We start from the raw sequence: 19,793 nt of genomic DNA, 5'->3' as shown, positions 1-19,793 counted from the left end.
ATTCGAACACACAAACTTTGAATGACTTTGCCAATTCACTTAGAAGTCCAACGCGCTATCCATTGCACCACAGAGCCAGATGAAAATCAAGTTGCGTACATCAAGGGATGATCGAAGTTTTGTCAATCCAGTGTTTACTTCACATCATATTATCAAGCCTTCTGGGATACAAGAAAGAATAATTGTTTTCTGAAACATAAAATGTCTGTAGAAGAATCACACTTCTGGGTGAAACATTGAACTACACCTTTGTTCCTTTAGGGATAAATTCGGAGAATAGGGTATTACTGTATTTTCTTGCAAACTGAATACGTTTGGACAACAATTCCATACCTTAATAAAAAAGAACTGGATAAAAAGTGCAGCCATACAATTGGTTAACAATACAAAAACACAAAGAGAATATACCATAAATAGCTTTGAAAGAAGATTTTACTTTATATGTCGCTAGAAACAAATGTCTGAGTGTAGGGTGTCGTGTTTTTGGTCTATCTCATTTACAGCTATTATAAAGACAATGTTTCTGAAGGAAGGATACATTAGGAAAGTGCAAAGTTTCTGGCAGTGATGTTGTATTGCTTATGAGCAATATGTTCCTGTTGCAATGGAAGGCAGACTGCTTTTGATTCAGTTGCATGCTGTATTAGATACATAGGTTCAACTTGGGTCACATACTAAGATTAAAGCATCGGCCAAAAATAAACATTCCTCACATGCATAATGTTCCTTGTTTGAATAAGAAAGTAAAAAATGCGACTCTGGTGGGATTCGAACCCACAACCTTTGAATGACTTTGCCAATTCACTTAGAAGTCCAACGCGCTATCCATTGCGCCACAGAGCCAGATGACAATCAACTTGCGTACATCAGGGGATGATCGAGGTTTTGTCAATCCAGTGTTTACTTCACATCATATTATCAAGCCTTCTGGGATACAAGAAAGAATAATTGTTTTCTGAAACATAAAATGTCTGTAGAAGAATCACACTTCTGGGTGAAACCTTGAACTACACCTTTGTTCCTTTAGGGATAAATTCGGAGAATAGGGTATTACTGTATTTTCTTGCAAACTGAATACGTTTGGACAACAATTCCATACCTTAATAAAAAAGAACTGGATAAAAAGTGCAGCCATACAATTGGTTAACAATACAAAAACACAAAGAGAATATACCATAAATAGCTTTGAAAGAAGATTTTACTTTATATGTCGCTAGAAACAAATGTCTGAGTGTAGGGTGTCGTGTTTTTGGTCTATCTCATTTACAGCTATTATAAAGACAATGTTTCTGAAGGAAGGATACATTAGGAAAGTGCAAAGTTTCTGGCAGTGATGTTGTATTGCTTATGAGCAATATGTTCCTGTTGCAATGGAAGGCAGACTGCTTTTGATTCAGTTGCATGCTGTATTAGATACATAGGTTCAACTTGGGTCACATACTAAGATTAAAGCATCGGCCAAAAATAAACATTCCTCACATGCATAATGTTCCTTGTTTGAATAAGAAAGTAAAAAATGCGACTCTGGTGGGATTCGAACCCACAACCTTTGAATGACTTTGCCAATTCACTTAGAAGTCCAACGCGCTATCCATTGCGCCACAGAGCCAGATGACAATCAACTTGCGTACATCAGGGGATGATCGAGGTTTTGTCAATCCAGTGTTTACTTCACATCATATTATCAAGCCTTCTGGGATACAAGAAAGAATAATTGTTTTCTGAAACATAAAATGTCTGTAGAAGAATCACACTTCTGGGTGAAACCTTGAACTACACCTTTGTTCCTTTAGGGATAAATTCAGAGAATAGGGTATTACTGTATTTTCTTGCAAACTGAATACGTTTGGACAACAATTCCATACCTTAATAAAAAAGAACTGTATAAAAAGTGCAGCCATACAATTGGTTAACAATACAAAAACACAAAGAGAATATACCATAAATAGTTTTGAAAGAATATTTTACTTTATATGTCGCTAGAAACAAATGTCTGAGTGTAGGGTGTCGTGTTTTTGGTCTATCTCATTTACAGCTATTATAAAGACAATGTTTCTGAAGGAAGGATACATTAGGAAAGTGCAAAGTTTCTGGCAGTGATGTTGTATTGCTTATGAGCAATATGTTCCTGTTGCAATGGAAGGCAGACTGCTTTTGATTCAGTTGCATGCTGTATTAGATACATAGGTTCAACTTGGGTCAAATACTAAGATTAAAGCATCGGCCAAAAATAAACATTCCTCACATGCATAATGTTCCTTGTTTGAATAAGAAAGTAAAAAATACGACTCTGGTGGGATTCGAACCCACAACCTTTGAATGACTTTGCCAATTCTCTTAGAAGTCCAACGCGCTATCCATTGCGCCACAGAGCCAGTTGAAACTCAACTTGCGTACATTAAGGGATGATCGAAGTTTTGTCAATCCAGCGTTTACTTCACATCATATTATCAAGCCTTCTGGGATACAAGAAAGAATAATTGTTTTCTGAAACATAAAATGTCTGTAGAAGAATCACACTTCTGGGTGAAACCTTGAAATACACCTTTGTTCCTTTAGGGATAAATTCGGAGAATAGGGTATTACTGTATTTTCTTGCAAACTGAATACGTTTGGACAACAATTCCATACCTTAATAAAAAAGAACTGGATAAAAAGTGCAGACATACAATTGGTTAACAATACAAAAACACAAAGAGAATATACCATAAATAGCTTTGAAAGAAGATTTTACTTTATATGTCGCTAGAAACAAATGTCTGAGTGTAGGGTGTCGTGTTTTTGGTCTATCTCATTTACAGCTATTATAAAGACAATGTTTCTGAAGGAAGGATACGTTAGGAAAGTGCAAAGTTTCTGGCAGTGATGTTGTATTGCTTATGAGCAATATGTTCCTGTTGCAATGGAAGGCAGACTGCTTTTGATTCAGTTGCATGCTGTATTAGATACATAGGTTCAACTTGGGTCAAATACTAAGATTAAAGCATCGGCCAAAAATAAACATTCCTCACATGCATAATGTTCCTTGTTTGAATAAGAAAGTAAAAAATACGACTCTGGTGGGATTCGAACCCACAACCTTTGAATGACTTTGCCAATTCACTTAGAAGTCCAACGCGCTATCCATTGCGCCACAGAGCCAGATGAAAATCAACTTGCGTACATTAAGGGATGATCGAAGTTTTGTCAATCCAGTGTTTACTTCACATCATATTATCAAGCCTTCTGGGATACAAGAAAGAATAATTGTTTTCTGAAACATAAAATGTCTGTAGAAGAATCACACTTCTGGGTGAAACCTTGAACTACACCTTTGTTCCTTTAGGGATAAATTCGGAGAATAGGGTATTACTGTATTTTCTTGCAAACTGAATACGTTTGGACAACAATTCCATACCTTAATAAAAAAGAACTGGATAAAAAGTGCAGCCATACAATTGGTTAACAATACAAAAACACAAAGAGAATATACCATAAATAGCTTTGAAAGAAGATTTTACTTTATATGTCGCTAGAAACAAATGTCTGAGTGTAGGGTGTCGTGTTTTTGGTCTATCTCATTTACAGCTATTATAAAGACAATGTTTCTGAAGGAAGGATACATTAGGAAAGTGCAAAGTTTCTGGCAGTGATGTTGTATTGCTTATGAGCAATATGTTCCTGTTGCAATGGAAGGCAGACTGCTTTTGATTCAGTTGCATGCTGTATTAGATACATTGGTTCAACTTGGGTCAAATACTAAGATTAAAGCATCGGCCAAAAATAAACATTCCTCACATGCATAATGTTCCTTGTTTGAATAAGAAAGTAAAAAATACGACTCTGGTGGGATTCGAACCCACAACCTTTGAATGACTTTGCCAATTCACTTAGAAGTCCAACGCGCTATCCATTGCGCCACAGAGCCAGATGAAAATCAACTTGCGTACATTAAGGGATGATCGAAGTTTTGTCAATCCAGTGTTTACTTCACATCATATTATCAAGCCTTCTGGGATACAAGAAAGAATAATTGTTTTCTGAAACATAAAATGTCTGTAGAAGAATCACACTTCTGGGTGAAACCTTGAACTACACCTTTGTTCCTTTAGGGATAAATTCGGAGAATAGGGTATTACTGTATTTTCTTGCAAACTGAATACGTTTGGACAACAATTCCATACCTTAATAAAAAAGAACTGGATAAAAAGTGCAGCCATACAATTGGTTAACAATACAAAAACACAAAGAGAATATACCATAAATAGCTTTGAAAGAAGATTTTACTTTATATGTCGCTAGAAACAAATGTCTGAGTGTAGGGTGTCGTGTTTTTGGTCTATCTCATTTACAGCTATTATAAAGACAATGTTTCTGAAGGAAGGATACATTAGGAAAGTGCAAAGTTTCTGGCAGTGATGTTGTATTGCTTATGAGCAATATGTTCCTGTTGCAATGGAAGGCAGACTGCTTTTGATTCAGTTGCATGCTGTATTAGATACATAGGTTCAACTTGGGTCAAATACTAAGATTAAAGCATCGGCCAAAAATAAACATTCCTCACATGCATAATGTTCCTTGTTTGAATAAGAAAGTAAAAAATGCGACTCTGGTGGGATTCGAACACACAAACTTTGAATGACTTTGCCAATTCACTTAGAAGTCCAACGCGCTATCCATTGCACCACAGAGCCAGATGAAAATCAAGTTGCGTACATTAAGGGATGATCGAAGTTTTGTCAATCCAGTGTTTACTTCACATCATATTATCAAGCCTTCTGGGATACAAGAAAGAATAATTGTTTTCTGAAACATAAAATGTCTGTAGAAGAATCACACTTCTGGGTGAAACATTGAACTACACCTTTGTTCCTTTAGGGATAAATTCGGAGAATAGGGTATTACTGTATTTTCTTGCAAACTGAATACGTTTGGACAACAATTCCATACCTTAATAAAAAAGAACTGGATAAAAAGTGCAGCCATACAATTGGTTAACAATACAAAAACACAAAGAGAATATACCATAAATAGCTTTGAAAGAAGATTTTACTTTATATGTCGCTAGAAACAAATGTCTGAGTGTAGGGTGTCGTGTTTTTGGTCTATCTCATTTACAGCTATTATAAAGACAATGTTTCTGAAGGAAGGATACATTAGGAAAGTGCAAAGTTTCTGGCAGTGATGTTGTATTGCTTATGAGCAATATGTTCCTGTTGCAATGGAAGGCAGACTGCTTTTGATTCAGTTGCATGCTGTATTAGATACATAGGTTCAACTTGGGTCACATACTAAGATTAAAGCATCGGCCAAAAATAAACATTCCTCACATGCATAATGTTCCTTGTTTGAATAAGAAAGTAAAAAATGCGACTCTGGTGGGATTCGAACCCACAACCTTTGAATGACTTTGCCAATTCACTTAGAAGTCCAACGCGCTATCCATTGCGCCACAGAGCCAGATGACAATCAACTTGCGTACATCAGGGGATGATCGAGGTTTTGTCAATCCAGTGTTTACTTCACATCATATTATCAAGCCTTCTGGGATACAAGAAAGAATAATTGTTTTCTGAAACATAAAATGTCTGTAGAAGAATCACACTTCTGGGTGAAACCTTGAACTACACCTTTGTTCCTTTAGGGATAAATTCGGAGAATAGGGTATTACTGTATTTTCTTGCAAACTGAATACGTTTGGACAACAATTCCATACCTTAATAAAAAAGAACTGGATAAAAAGTGCAGCCATACAATTGGTTAACAATACAAAAACACAAAGAGAATATACCATAAATAGCTTTGAAAGAAGATTTTACTTTATATGTCGCTAGAAACAAATGTCTGAGTGTAGGGTGTCGTGTTTTTGGTCTATCTCATTTACAGCTATTATAAAGACAATGTTTCTGAAGGAAGGATACATTAGGAAAGTGCAAAGTTTCTGGCAGTGATGTTGTATTGCTTATGAGCAATATGTTCCTGTTGCAATGGAAGGCAGACTGCTTTTGATTCAGTTGCATGCTGTATTAGATACATAGGTTCAACTTGGGTCAAATACTAAGATTAAAGCATCGGCCAAAAATAAACATTCCTCACATGCATAATGTTCCTTGTTTGAATAAGAAAGTAAAAAATGCGACTCTGGTGGGATTCGAACCCACAACCTTTGAATGACTTTGCCAATTCACTTAGAAGTCCAACGCGCTATCCATTGCGCCACAGAGCCAGATGCACATCAACTTGAGTACATTAAGGGATGATCGAAGTTTTGTCAATCCGGTGTTTACTTCACATCATATTATCAAGCCTTCTGGGATACAAGAAAGAATAATTGTTTTCGGAAACATAAAATGTCTGTAGAAGAATCACACTTCTGGGTGAAACCTTGAACTACACCTTTGTTCCTTTAGGGATAAATTCGGAGAATAGGGTATTACAGTATTTTCTTGCCAAGTGAATTGGTTTGGACAACAATTCCATACCTTAATAAAAAAGAACTGGATAAAAAGTGCAGACATACAATTGGTTAACAATACAAAAACACAAAGAGAATATACCATAAATAGCTTTGAAAGAAGATTTTACTTTATATGTCGCTAGAAACAAATGTCTGAGCGTAGGGTGTCGTGTTTTGGTCTATCTCATTTACAGCTATTATAAAGACAATGTTTCTGAAGGAAGGATACATTAGAAAAGTGCCAAGTTTCTGGTAGTGATGTTGTATTGCTTATGAGCAATATGTTCCTGTTGCAATGGAAGGCAGACTGCTTTTGATTCAGTTGCATGCTGTATTAGATACATAGGTTCAACTTGGGTCAAATACTAAGATTAAAGCATCGGCCAAAAATAAACATTCCTCACATGCATAATGTTCCTTGTTTGAATAAGAAAGTAAAAAATGCGACTCTGGTGGGATTCGAACACACAAACTTTGAATGACTTTGCCAATTCACTTAGAAGTCCAACGCGCTATCCATTGCACCACAGAGCCAGATGAAAATCAAGTTGCGTACATCAAGGGATGATCGAAGTTTTGTCAATCCAGTGTTTACTTCACATCATATTATCAAGCCTTCTGGGATACAAGAAAGAATAATTGTTTTCTGAAACATAAAATGTCTGTAGAAGAATCACACTTCTGGGTGAAACATTGAACTACACCTTTGTTCCTTTAGGGATAAATTCGGAGAATAGGGTATTACTGTATTTTCTTGCAAACTGAATACGTTTGGACAACAATTCCATACCTTAATAAAAAAGAACTGGATAAAAAGTGCAGCCATACAATTGGTTAACAATACAAAAACACAAAGAGAATATACCATAAATAGCTTTGAAAGAAGATTTTACTTTATATGTCGCTAGAAACAAATGTCTGAGTGTAGGGTGTCGTGTTTTTGGTCTATCTCATTTACAGCTATTATAAAGACAATGTTTCTGAAGGAAGGATACATTAGGAAAGTGCAAAGTTTCTGGCAGTGATGTTGTATTGCTTATGAGCAATATGTTCCTGTTGCAATGGAAGGCAGACTGCTTTTGATTCAGTTGCATGCTGTATTAGATACATAGGTTCAACTTGGGTCACATACTAAGATTAAAGCATCGGCCAAAAATAAACATTCCTCACATGCATAATGTTCCTTGTTTGAATAAGAAAGTAAAAAATGCGACTCTGGTGGGATTCGAACCCACAACCTTTGAATGACTTTGCCAATTCACTTAGAAGTCCAACGCGCTATCCATTGCGCCACAGAGCCAGATGACAATCAACTTGCGTACATCAGGGGATGATCGAGGTTTTGTCAATCCAGTGTTTACTTCACATCATATTATCAAGCCTTCTGGGATACAAGAAAGAATAATTGTTTTCTGAAACATAAAATGTCTGTAGAAGAATCACACTTCTGGGTGAAACCTTGAACTACACCTTTGTTCCTTTAGGGATAAATTCGGAGAATAGGGTATTACTGTATTTTCTTGCAAACTGAATACGTTTGGACAACAATTCCATACCTTAATAAAAAAGAACTGGATAAAAAGTGCAGCCATACAATTGGTTAACAATACAAAAACACAAAGAGAATATACCATAAATAGCTTTGAAAGAAGATTTTACTTTATATGTCGCTAGAAACAAATGTCTGAGTGTAGGGTGTCGTGTTTTTGGTCTATCTCATTTACAGCTATTATAAAGACAATGTTTCTGAAGGAAGGATACATTAGGAAAGTGCAAAGTTTCTGGCAGTGATGTTGTATTGCTTATGAGCAATATGTTCCTGTTGCAATGGAAGGCAGACTGCTTTTGATTCAGTTGCATGCTGTATTAGATACATAGGTTCAACTTGGGTCACATACTAAGATTAAAGCATCGGCCAAAAATAAACATTCCTCACATGCATAATGTTCCTTGTTTGAATAAGAAAGTAAAAAATGCGACTCTGGTGGGATTCGAACCCACAACCTTTGAATGACTTTGCCAATTCACTTAGAAGTCCAACGCGCTATCCATTGCGCCACAGAGCCAGATGACAATCAACTTGCGTACATCAGGGGATGATCGAGGTTTTGTCAATCCAGTGTTTACTTCACATCATATTATCAAGCCTTCTGGGATACAAGAAAGAATAATTGTTTTCTGAAACATAAAATGTCTGTAGAAGAATCACACTTCTGGGTGAAACCTTGAACTACACCTTTGTTCCTTTAGGGATAAATTCAGAGAATAGGGTATTACTGTATTTTCTTGCAAACTGAATACGTTTGGACAACAATTCCATACCTTAATAAAAAAGAACTGTATAAAAAGTGCAGCCATACAATTGGTTAACAATACAAAAACACAAAGAGAATATACCATAAATAGTTTTGAAAGAATATTTTACTTTATATGTCGCTAGAAACAAATGTCTGAGTGTAGGGTGTCGTGTTTTTGGTCTATCTCATTTACAGCTATTATAAAGACAATGTTTCTGAAGGAAGGATACATTAGGAAAGTGCAAAGTTTCTGGCAGTGATGTTGTATTGCTTATGAGCAATATGTTCCTGTTGCAATGGAAGGCAGACTGCTTTTGATTCAGTTGCATGCTGTATTAGATACATAGGTTCAACTTGGGTCAAATACTAAGATTAAAGCATCGGCCAAAAATAAACATTCCTCACATGCATAATGTTCCTTGTTTGAATAAGAAAGTAAAAAATACGACTCTGGTGGGATTCGAACCCACAACCTTTGAATGACTTTGCCAATTCTCTTAGAAGTCCAACGCGCTATCCATTGCGCCACAGAGCCAGTTGAAACTCAACTTGCGTACATTAAGGGATGATCGAAGTTTTGTCAATCCAGCGTTTACTTCACATCATATTATCAAGCCTTCTGGGATACAAGAAAGAATAATTGTTTTCTGAAACATAAAATGTCTGTAGAAGAATCACACTTCTGGGTGAAACCTTGAAATACACCTTTGTTCCTTTAGGGATAAATTCGGAGAATAGGGTATTACTGTATTTTCTTGCAAACTGAATACGTTTGGACAACAATTCCATACCTTAATAAAAAAGAACTGGATAAAAAGTGCAGACATACAATTGGTTAACAATACAAAAACACAAAGAGAATATACCATAAATAGCTTTGAAAGAAGATTTTACTTTATATGTCGCTAGAAACAAATGTCTGAGTGTAGGGTGTCGTGTTTTTGGTCTATCTCATTTACAGCTATTATAAAGACAATGTTTCTGAAGGAAGGATACGTTAGGAAAGTGCAAAGTTTCTGGCAGTGATGTTGTATTGCTTATGAGCAATATGTTCCTGTTGCAATGGAAGGCAGACTGCTTTTGATTCAGTTGCATGCTGTATTAGATACATAGGTTCAACTTGGGTCAAATACTAAGATTAAAGCATCGGCCAAAAATAAACATTCCTCACATGCATAATGTTCCTTGTTTGAATAAGAAAGTAAAAAATACGACTCTGGTGGGATTCGAACCCACAACCTTTGAATGACTTTGCCAATTCACTTAGAAGTCCAACGCGCTATCCATTGCGCCACAGAGCCAGATGAAAATCAACTTGCGTACATTAAGGGATGATCGAAGTTTTGTCAATCCAGTGTTTACTTCACATCATATTATCAAGCCTTCTGGGATACAAGAAAGAATAATTGTTTTCTGAAACATAAAATGTCTGTAGAAGAATCACACTTCTGGGTGAAACCTTGAACTACACCTTTGTTCCTTTAGGGATAAATTCGGAGAATAGGGTATTACTGTATTTTCTTGCAAACTGAATACGTTTGGACAACAATTCCATACCTTAATAAAAAAGAACTGGATAAAAAGTGCAGCCATACAATTGGTTAACAATACAAAAACACAAAGAGAATATACCATAAATAGCTTTGAAAGAAGATTTTACTTTATATGTCGCTAGAAACAAATGTCTGAGTGTAGGGTGTCGTGTTTTGGTCTATCTCATTTACAGCTATTATAAAGACAATGTTTCTGAAGGAAGGATACATTAGGAAAGTGCAAAGTTTCTGGCAGTGATGTTGTATTGCTTATGAGCAATATGTTCCTGTTGCAATGGAAGGCAGACTGCTTTTGATTCAGTTGCATGCTGTATTAGATACATAGGTTCAACTTGGGTCAAATACTAAGATTAAAGCATCGGCCAAAAATAAACATTCCTCACATGCATAATGTTCCTTGTTTGAATAAGAAAGTAAAAAATACGACTCTGGTGGGATTCGAACCCACAACCTTTGAATGACTTTGCCAATTCTCTTAGAAGTCCAACGCGCTATCCATTGCGCCACAGAGCCAGTTGAAACTCAACTTGCGTACATTAAGGGATGATCGAAGTTTTGTCAATCCAGCGTTTACTTCACATCATATTATCAAGCCTTCTGGGATACAAGAAAGAATAATTGTTTTCTGAAACATAAAATGTCTGTAGAAGAATCACACTTCTGGGTGAAACCTTGAAATACACCTTTGTTCCTTTAGGGATAAATTCGGAGAATAGGGTATTACTGTATTTTCTTGCAAACTGAATACGTTTGGACAACAATTCCATACCTTAATAAAAAAGAACTGGATAAAAAGTGCAGACATACAATTGGTTAACAATACAAAAACACAAAGAGAATATACCATAAATAGCTTTGAAAGAAGATTTTACTTTATATGTCGCTAGAAACAAATGTCTGAGTGTAGGGTGTCGTGTTTTTGGTCTATCTCATTTACAGCTATTATAAAGACAATGTTTCTGAAGGAAGGATACGTTAGGAAAGTGCAAAGTTTCTGGCAGTGATGTTGTATTGCTTATGAGCAATATGTTCCTGTTGCAATGGAAGGCAGACTGCTTTTGATTCAGTTGCATGCTGTATTAGATACATAGGTTCAACTTGGGTCAAATACTAAGATTAAAGCATCGGCCAAAAATAAACATTCCTCACATGCATAATGTTCCTTGTTTGAATAAGAAAGTAAAAAATACGACTCTGGTGGGATTCGAACCCACAACCTTTGAATGACTTTGCCAATTCACTTAGAAGTCCAACGCGCTATCCATTGCGCCACAGAGCCAGATGAAAATCAACTTGCGTACATTAAGGGATGATCGAAGTTTTGTCAATCCAGTGTTTACTTCACATCATATTATCAAGCCTTCTGGGATACAAGAAAGAATAATTGTTTTCTGAAACATAAAATGTCTGTAGAAGAATCACACTTCTGGGTGAAACCTTGAACTACACCTTTGTTCCTTTAGGGATAAATTCGGAGAATAGGGTATTACTGTATTTTCTTGCAAACTGAATACGTTTGGACAACAATTCCATACCTTAATAAAAAAGAACTGGATAAAAAGTGCAGCCATACAATTGGTTAACAATACAAAAACACAAAGAGAATATACCATAAATAGCTTTGAAAGAAGATTTTACTTTATATGTCGCTAGAAACAAATGTCTGAGTGTAGGGTGTCGTGTTTTTGGTCTATCTCATTTACAGCTATTATAAAGACAATGTTTCTGAAGGAAGGATACATTAGGAAAGTGCAAAGTTTCTGGCAGTGATGTTGTATTGCTTATGAGCAATATGTTCCTGTTGCAATGGAAGGCAGACTGCTTTTGATTCAGTTGCATGCTGTATTAGATACATTGGTTCAACTTGGGTCAAATACTAAGATTAAAGCATCGGCCAAAAATAAACATTCCTCACATGCATAATGTTCCTTGTTTGAATAAGAAAGTAAAAAATACGACTCTGGTGGGATTCGAACCCACAACCTTTGAATGACTTTGCCAATTCACTTAGAAGTCCAACGCGCTATCCATTGCGCCACAGAGCCAGATGAAAATCAACTTGCGTACATTAAGGGATGATCGAAGTTTTGTCAATCCAGTGTTTACTTCACATCATATTATCAAGCCTTCTGGGATACAAGAAAGAATAATTGTTTTCTGAAACATAAAATGTCTGTAGAAGAATCACACTTCTGGGTGAAACCTTGAACTACACCTTTGTTCCTTTAGGGATAAATTCGGAGAATAGGGTATTACTGTATTTTCTTGCAAACTGAATACGTTTGGACAACAATTCCATACCTTAATAAAAAAGAACTGGATAAAAAGTGCAGCCATACAATTGGTTAACAATACAAAAACACAAAGAGAATATACCATAAATAGCTTTGAAAGAAGATTTTACTTTATATGTCGCTAGAAACAAATGTCTGAGTGTAGGGTGTCGTGTTTTTGGTCTATCTCATTTACAGCTATTATAAAGACAATGTTTCTGAAGGAAGGATACATTAGGAAAGTGCAAAGTTTCTGGCAGTGATGTTGTATTGCTTATGAGCAATATGTTCCTGTTGCAATGGAAGGCAGACTGCTTTTGATTCAGTTGCATGCTGTATTAGATACATAGGTTCAACTTGGGTCAAATACTAAGATTAAAGCATCGGCCAAAAATAAACATTCCTCACATGCATAATGTTCCTTGTTTGAATAAGAAAGTAAAAAATGCGACTCTGGTGGGATTCGAACACACAAACTTTGAATGACTTTGCCAATTCACTTAGAAGTCCAACGCGCTATCCATTGCACCACAGAGCCAGATGAAAATCAAGTTGCGTACATTAAGGGATGATCGAAGTTTTGTCAATCCAGTGTTTACTTCACATCATATTATCAAGCCTTCTGGGATACAAGAAAGAATAATTGTTTTCTGAAACATAAAATGTCTGTAGAAGAATCACACTTCTGGGTGAAACATTGAACTACACCTTTGTTCCTTTAGGGATAAATTCGGAGAATAGGGTATTACTGTATTTTCTTGCAAACTGAATACGTTTGGACAACAATTCCATACCTTAATAAAAAAGAACTGGATAAAAAGTGCAGCCATACAATTGGTTAACAATACAAAAACACAAAGAGAATATACCATAAATAGCTTTGAAAGAAGATTTTACTTTATATGTCGCTAGAAACAAATGTCTGAGTGTAGGGTGTCGTGTTTTTGGTCTATCTCATTTACAGCTATTATAAAGACAATGTTTCTGAAGGAAGGATACATTAGGAAAGTGCAAAGTTTCTGGCAGTGATGTTGTATTGCTTATGAGCAATATGTTCCTGTTGCAATGGAAGGCAGACTGCTTTTGATTCAGTTGCATGCTGTATTAGATACATAGGTTCAACTTGGGTCACATACTAAGATTAAAGCATCGGCCAAAAATAAACATTCCTCACATGCATAATGTTCCTTGTTTGAATAAGAAAGTAAAAAATGCGACTCTGGTGGGATTCGAACCCACAACCTTTGAATGACTTTGCCAATTCACTTAGAAGTCCAACGCGCTATCCATTGCGCCACAGAGCCAGATGACAATCAACTTGCGTACATCAGGGGATGATCGAGGTTTTGTCAATCCAGTGTTTACTTCACATCATATTATCAAGCCTTCTGGGATACAAGAAAGAATAATTGTTTTCTGAAACATAAAATGTCTGTAGAAGAATCACACTTCTGGGTGAAACCTTGAACTACACCTTTGTTCCTTTAGGGATAAATTCGGAGAATAGGGTATTACTGTATTTTCTTGCAAACTGAATACGTTTGGACAACAATTCCATACCTTAATAAAAAAGAACTGGATAAAAAGTGCAGCCATACAATTGGTTAACAATACAAAAACACAAAGAGAATATACCATAAATAGCTTTGAAAGAAGATTTTACTTTATATGTCGCTAGAAACAAATGTCTGAGTGTAGGGTGTCGTGTTTTTGGTCTATCTCATTTACAGCTATTATAAAGACAATGTTTCTGAAGGAAGGATACATTAGGAAAGTGCAAAGTTTCTGGCAGTGATGTTGTATTGCTTATGAGCAATATGTTCCTGTTGCAATGGAAGGCAGACTGCTTTTGATTCAGTTGCATGCTGTATTAGATACATAGGTTCAACTTGGGTCAAATACTAAGATTAAAGCATCGGCCAAAAATAAACATTCCTCACATGCGTAATGTTCCTTGTTTGAATAAGAAAGTAAAAAATGCGACTCTGGTGGGATTCGAACCCACAAACTTTGAATGACTTTGCCAATTCACTTAGAAGTCCAACGCGCTATCCATTGCGCCACAGAGCCAGATGCACATCAACTTGAGTACATTAAGGGATGATCGAAGTTTTGTCAATCCGGTGTTTACTTCACATCATATTATCAAGCCTTCTGGGATACAAGAAAGAATAATTGTTTTCGGAAACATAAAATGTCTGTAGAAGAATCACACTTCTGGGTGAAACCTTGAACTACACCTTTGTTCCTTTAGGGATAAATTCGGAGAATAGGGTATTACAGTATTTTCTTGCCAAGTGAATTGGTTTGGACAACAATTCCATACCTTAATAAAAAAGAACTGGATAAAAAGTGCAGACATACAATTGGTTAACAATACAAAAACACAAAGAGAATATACCATAAATAGCTTTGAAAGAAGATTTTACTTTATATGTCGCTAGAAACAAATGTCTGAGCGTAGGGTGTCGTGTTTTGGTCTATCTCATTTACAGCTATTATAAAGACAATGTTTCTGAAGGAAGGATACATTAGAAAAGTGCCAAGTTTCTGGTAGTGATGTTGTATTGCTTATGAGCAATATGTTCCTGTTGCAATGGAAGGCAGACTGCTTTTGATTCAGTTGCATGCTGTATTAGATACATAGGTTCAACTTGGGTCAAATACTAAGATTAAAGCATCGGCCAAAAATAAACATTCCTCACATGCATAATGTTCCTTGTTTGAATAAGAAAGTAAAAAATGCGACTCTGGTGGGATTCGAACACACAAACTTTGAATGACTTTGCCAATTCACTTAGAAGTCCAACGCGCTATCCATTGCACCACAGAGCCAGATGAAAATCAAGTTGCGTACATTAAGGGATGATCGAAGTTTTGTCAATCCAGTGTTTACTTCACATCATATTATCAAGCCTTCTGGGATACAAGAAAGAATAATTGTTTTCTGAAACATAAAATGTCTGTAGAAGAATCACACTTCTGGGTGAAACATTGAACTACACCTTTGTTCCTTTAGGGATAAATTCGGAGAATAGGGTATTACTGTATTTTCTTGCAAACTGAATACGTTTGGACAACAATTCCATACCTTAATAAAAAAGAACTGGATAAAAAGTGCAGCCATACAATTGGTTAACAATACAAAAACACAAAGAGAATATACCATAAATAGCTTTGAAAGAAGATTTTACTTTATATGTCGCTAGAAACAAATGTCTGAGTGTAGGGTGTCGTGTTTTTGGTCTATCTCATTTACAGCTATTATAAAGACAATGTTTCTGAAGGAAGGATACATTAGGAAAGTGCAAAGTTTCTGGCAGTGATGTTGTATTGCTTATGAGCAATATGTTCCTGTTGCAATGGAAGGCAGACTGCTTTTGATTCAGTTGCATGCTGTATTAGATACATAGGTTCAACTTGGGTCACATACTAAGATTAAAGCATCGGCCAAAAATAAACATTCCTCACATGCATAATGTTCCTTGTTTGAATAAGAAAGTAAAAAATGCGACTCTGGTGGGATTCGAACCCACAACCTTTGAATGACTTTGCCAATTCACTTAGAAGTCCAACGCGCTATCCATTGCGCCACAGAGCCAGATGACAATCAACTTGCGTACATCAGGGGATGATCGAGGTTTTGTCAATCCAGTGTTTACTTCACATCATATTATCAAGCCTTCTGGGATACAAGAAAGAATAATTGTTTTCTGAAACATAAAATGTCTGTAGAAGAATCACACTTCTGGGTGAAACCTTGAACTACACCTTTGTTCCTTTAGGGATAAATTCGGAGAATAGGGTATTACTGTATTTTCTTGCAAACTGAATACGTTTGGACAACAATTCCATACCTTAATAAAAAAGAACTGGATAAAAAGTGCAGCCATACAATTGGTTAACAATAGAAAAACACAAAGAGAATATACCATAAATAGCTTTGAAAGAAGATTTTACTTTATATGTCGCTAGAAACAAATGTCTGAGTGTAGGGTGTCGTGTTTTTGGTCTATCTCATTTACAGCTATTATAAAGACAATGTTTCTGAAGGAAGGATACATTAGGAAAGTGCAAAGTTTCTGGCAGTGATGTTGTATTGCTTATGAGCAATATGTTCCTGTTGCAATGGAAGGCAGACTGCTTTTGATTCAGTTGCATGCTGTATTAGATACATAGGTTCAACTTGGGTCACATACTAAGATTAAAGCATCGGCCAAAAATAAACATTCCTCACATGCATAATGTTCCTTGTTTGAATAAGAAAGTAAAAAATGCGACTCTGGTGGGATTCGAACCCACAACCTTTGAATGACTTTGCCAATTCACTTGGAAGTCCAACGCGCTATCCATTGCGCCACAGAGCCAGATGACAATCAACTTGCGTACATCAGGGGATGATCGAGGTTTTGTCAATCCAGTGTTTACTTCACATCATATTATCAAGCCTTCTGGGATACAAGAAAGAATAATTGTTTTCTGAAACATAAAATGTCTGTAGAAGAATCACACTTCTGGGTGAAACCTTGAACTACACCTTTGTTCCTTTAGGGATAAATTCAGAGAATAGGGTATTACTGTATTTTCTTGCAAACTGAATACGTTTGGACAACAATTCCATACCTTAATAAAAAAGAACTGTATAAAAAGTGCAGCCATACAATTGGTTAACAATACAAAAACACAAAGAGAATATACCATAAATAGTTTTGAAAGAATATTTTACTTTATATGTCGCTAGAAACAAATGTCTGAGTGTAGGGTGTCGTGTTTTTGGTCTATCTCATTTACAGCTATTATAAAGACAATGTTTCTGAAGGAAGGATACATTAGGAAAGTGCAAAGTTTCTGGCAGTGATGTTGTATTGCTTATGAGCAATATGTTCCTGTTGCAATGGAAGGCAGACTGCTTTTGATTCAGTTGCATGCTGTATTAGATACATAGGTTCAACTTGGGTCAAATACTAAGATTAAAGCATCGGCCAAAAATAAACATTCCTCACATGCATAATGTTCCTTGTTTGAATAAGAAAGTAAAAAATACGACTCTGGTGGGATTCGAACCCACAACCTTTGAATGACTTTGCCAATTCTCTTAGAAGTCCAACGCGCTATCCATTGCGCCACAGAGCCAGTTGAAACTCAACTTGCGTACATTAAGGGATGATCGAAGTTTTGTCAATCCAGTGTTTACTTCACATCATATTATCAAGCCTTCTGGGATACAAGAAAGAATAATTGTTTTCTGAAACATAAAATGTCTGTAGAAGAATCACACTTCTGGGTGAAACCTTGAAATACACCTTTGTTCCTTTAGGGATAAATTCGGAGAATAGGGTATTACTGTATTTTCTTGCAAACTGAATACGTTTGGACAACAATTCCATACCTTAATAAAAAAGAACTGGATAAAAAGTGCAGACATACAATTGGTTAACAATACAAAAACACAAAGAGAATATACCATAAATAGCTTTGAAAGAAGATTTTACTTTATATGTCGCTAGAAACAAATGTCTGAGTGTAGGGTGTCGTGTTTTTGGTCTATCTCATTTACAGCTATTATAAAGACAATGTTTCTGAAGGAAGGATACGTTAGGAAAGTGCAAAGTTTCTGGCAGTGATGTTGTATTGCTTATGAGCAATATGTTCCTGTTGCAATGGAAGGCAGACTGCTTTTGATTCAGTTGCATGCTGTATTAGATACATAGGTTCAACTTGGGTCAAATACTAAGATTAAAGCATCGGCCAAAAATAAACATTCCTCACATGCATAATGTTCCTTGTTTGAATAAGAAAGTAAAAAATACGACTCTGGTGGGATTCGAACCCACAACCTTTGAATGACTTTGCCAATTCACTTAGAAGTCCAACTCCATTGCGCCACAGAGCCAGATGAAAATCAACTTGCGTACATTAAGGGATGATCGAAGTTTTGTCAATCCAGTGTTTACTTCACATCATATTATCAAGCCTTCTGGGATACAAGAAAGAATAATTGTTTTCTGAAACATAAAATGTCTGTAGAAGAATCACACTTCTGGGTGAAACCTTGAACTACACCTTTGTTCCTTTAGGGATAAATTCGGAGAATAGGGTATTACTGTATTTTCTTGCAAACTGAATACGTTTGGACAACAATTCCATACCTTAATAAAAAAGAACTGGATAAAAAGTGCAGCCATACAATTGGTTAACAATACAAAAACACAAAGAGAATATACCATAAATAGCTTTGAAAGAAGATTTTACTTTATATGTCGCTAGAAACAAATGTCTGAGTGTAGGGTGTCGTGTTTTTGGTCTATCTCATTTACAGCTATTATAAAGACAATGTTTCTGAAGGAAGGATACATTAGGAAAGTGCAAAGTTTCTGGCAGTGATGTTGTATTGCTTATGAGCAATATGTTCCTGTTGCAATGGAAGGCAGACTGCTTTTGATTCAGTTGCATGCTGTATTAGATACATAGGTTCAACTTGGGTCAAATACTAAGATTAAAGCATCGGCCAAAAATAAACATTCCTCACATGCATAATGTTCCTTGTTTGAATAAGAAAGTAAAAAATGCGACTCTGGTGGGATTCGAACACACAAACTTTGAATGACTTTGCCAATTCACTTAGAAGTCCAACGCGCTATCCATTGCACCACAGAGCCAGATGAAAATCAAGTTGCGTACATTAAGGGATGATCGAAGTTTTGTCAATCCAGTGTTTACTTCACATCATATTATCAAGCCTTCTGGGATACAAGAAAGAATAATTGTTTTCTGAAACATAAAATGTCTGTAGAAGAATCACACTTCTGGGTGAAACATTGAACTACACCTTTGTTCCTTTAGGGATAAATTCGGAGAATAGGGTATTACTGTATTTTCTTGCAAACTGAATACGTTTGGACAACAATTCCATACCTTAATAAAAAAGAACTGGATAAAAAGTGCAGCCATACAATTGGTTAACAATACAAAAACACAAAGAGAATATACCATAAATAGCTTTGAAAGAAGATTTTACTTTATATGTCGCTAGAAACAAATGTCTGAGTGTAGGGTGTCGTGTTTTTGGTCTATCTCATTTACAGCTATTATAAAGACAATGTTTCTGAAGGAAGGATACATTAGGAAAGTGCAAAGTTTCTGGCAGTGATGTTGTATTGCTTATGAGCAATATGTTCCTGTTGCAATGGAAGGCAGACTGCTTTTGATTCAGTTGCATGCTGTATTAGATACA

At 35.9% G+C, this 19,793-nt stretch overlaps 18 non-coding genes across 18 annotated transcripts; all 18 read right to left on the bottom strand.

Annotated features, from left to right (window-relative positions):
- Window positions 1–753: 753 nt before the first annotated feature.
- On the bottom strand, window positions 754–843 carry TRNAR-UCU (transfer RNA arginine (anticodon UCU)). The gene is given in 2 exon segments: window positions 754–789; window positions 807–843. It is a non-coding gene; the product is annotated as a tRNA-Arg (tRNA).
- Window positions 844–1,519: 676 nt separating this feature from the next.
- Window positions 1,520–1,609, bottom strand: TRNAR-UCU (transfer RNA arginine (anticodon UCU)). Its single transcript is given in 2 exon segments — window positions 1,520–1,555; window positions 1,573–1,609. It is a non-coding gene; the product is annotated as a tRNA-Arg (tRNA).
- Window positions 1,610–2,285: 676 nt separating this feature from the next.
- On the bottom strand, window positions 2,286–2,375 carry TRNAR-UCU (transfer RNA arginine (anticodon UCU)). The gene is given in 2 exon segments: window positions 2,286–2,321; window positions 2,339–2,375. It is a non-coding gene; the product is annotated as a tRNA-Arg (tRNA).
- A 676-nt stretch (window positions 2,376–3,051) lies between these two features.
- On the bottom strand, window positions 3,052–3,141 carry TRNAR-UCU (transfer RNA arginine (anticodon UCU)). Its single transcript is given in 2 exon segments — window positions 3,052–3,087; window positions 3,105–3,141. It is a non-coding gene; the product is annotated as a tRNA-Arg (tRNA).
- A 676-nt stretch (window positions 3,142–3,817) lies between these two features.
- On the bottom strand, window positions 3,818–3,907 carry TRNAR-UCU (transfer RNA arginine (anticodon UCU)). The gene is given in 2 exon segments: window positions 3,818–3,853; window positions 3,871–3,907. It is a non-coding gene; the product is annotated as a tRNA-Arg (tRNA).
- A 1,442-nt stretch (window positions 3,908–5,349) lies between these two features.
- TRNAR-UCU (transfer RNA arginine (anticodon UCU)) lies at window positions 5,350–5,439 on the bottom strand. Its single transcript is given in 2 exon segments — window positions 5,350–5,385; window positions 5,403–5,439. It is a non-coding gene; the product is annotated as a tRNA-Arg (tRNA).
- A 676-nt stretch (window positions 5,440–6,115) lies between these two features.
- Window positions 6,116–6,205, bottom strand: TRNAR-UCU (transfer RNA arginine (anticodon UCU)). The gene is given in 2 exon segments: window positions 6,116–6,151; window positions 6,169–6,205. It is a non-coding gene; the product is annotated as a tRNA-Arg (tRNA).
- Window positions 6,206–7,646: 1,441 nt separating this feature from the next.
- Window positions 7,647–7,736, bottom strand: TRNAR-UCU (transfer RNA arginine (anticodon UCU)). Its single transcript is given in 2 exon segments — window positions 7,647–7,682; window positions 7,700–7,736. It is a non-coding gene; the product is annotated as a tRNA-Arg (tRNA).
- A 676-nt stretch (window positions 7,737–8,412) lies between these two features.
- TRNAR-UCU (transfer RNA arginine (anticodon UCU)) lies at window positions 8,413–8,502 on the bottom strand. The gene is given in 2 exon segments: window positions 8,413–8,448; window positions 8,466–8,502. It is a non-coding gene; the product is annotated as a tRNA-Arg (tRNA).
- A 676-nt stretch (window positions 8,503–9,178) lies between these two features.
- Window positions 9,179–9,268, bottom strand: TRNAR-UCU (transfer RNA arginine (anticodon UCU)). Its single transcript is given in 2 exon segments — window positions 9,179–9,214; window positions 9,232–9,268. It is a non-coding gene; the product is annotated as a tRNA-Arg (tRNA).
- Window positions 9,269–9,944: 676 nt separating this feature from the next.
- Window positions 9,945–10,034, bottom strand: TRNAR-UCU (transfer RNA arginine (anticodon UCU)). Its single transcript is given in 2 exon segments — window positions 9,945–9,980; window positions 9,998–10,034. It is a non-coding gene; the product is annotated as a tRNA-Arg (tRNA).
- A 675-nt stretch (window positions 10,035–10,709) lies between these two features.
- On the bottom strand, window positions 10,710–10,799 carry TRNAR-UCU (transfer RNA arginine (anticodon UCU)). Its single transcript is given in 2 exon segments — window positions 10,710–10,745; window positions 10,763–10,799. It is a non-coding gene; the product is annotated as a tRNA-Arg (tRNA).
- Window positions 10,800–11,475: 676 nt separating this feature from the next.
- TRNAR-UCU (transfer RNA arginine (anticodon UCU)) lies at window positions 11,476–11,565 on the bottom strand. Its single transcript is given in 2 exon segments — window positions 11,476–11,511; window positions 11,529–11,565. It is a non-coding gene; the product is annotated as a tRNA-Arg (tRNA).
- A 676-nt stretch (window positions 11,566–12,241) lies between these two features.
- TRNAR-UCU (transfer RNA arginine (anticodon UCU)) lies at window positions 12,242–12,331 on the bottom strand. Its single transcript is given in 2 exon segments — window positions 12,242–12,277; window positions 12,295–12,331. It is a non-coding gene; the product is annotated as a tRNA-Arg (tRNA).
- Window positions 12,332–13,773: 1,442 nt separating this feature from the next.
- Window positions 13,774–13,863, bottom strand: TRNAR-UCU (transfer RNA arginine (anticodon UCU)). The gene is given in 2 exon segments: window positions 13,774–13,809; window positions 13,827–13,863. It is a non-coding gene; the product is annotated as a tRNA-Arg (tRNA).
- A 676-nt stretch (window positions 13,864–14,539) lies between these two features.
- Window positions 14,540–14,629, bottom strand: TRNAR-UCU (transfer RNA arginine (anticodon UCU)). Its single transcript is given in 2 exon segments — window positions 14,540–14,575; window positions 14,593–14,629. It is a non-coding gene; the product is annotated as a tRNA-Arg (tRNA).
- A 1,441-nt stretch (window positions 14,630–16,070) lies between these two features.
- On the bottom strand, window positions 16,071–16,160 carry TRNAR-UCU (transfer RNA arginine (anticodon UCU)). Its single transcript is given in 2 exon segments — window positions 16,071–16,106; window positions 16,124–16,160. It is a non-coding gene; the product is annotated as a tRNA-Arg (tRNA).
- Window positions 16,161–17,602: 1,442 nt separating this feature from the next.
- On the bottom strand, window positions 17,603–17,692 carry TRNAR-UCU (transfer RNA arginine (anticodon UCU)). The gene is given in 2 exon segments: window positions 17,603–17,638; window positions 17,656–17,692. It is a non-coding gene; the product is annotated as a tRNA-Arg (tRNA).
- Window positions 17,693–19,793: the final 2,101 nt, after the last annotated feature.

Source organism: Ambystoma mexicanum (genome assembly GCF_040938575.1).
Source record: "Ambystoma mexicanum isolate Mex_15411 chromosome 12 unlocalized genomic scaffold, UKY_AmexF1_1 Mex_chr12_unloc.1, whole genome shotgun sequence".
Classification (NCBI taxonomy): domain Eukaryota; kingdom Metazoa; phylum Chordata; class Amphibia; order Caudata; family Ambystomatidae; genus Ambystoma; species Ambystoma mexicanum.
The sequence above is the reverse complement of the archived record's forward strand: the minus strand, read 5'-3'. Positions and strand labels throughout refer to the sequence as shown.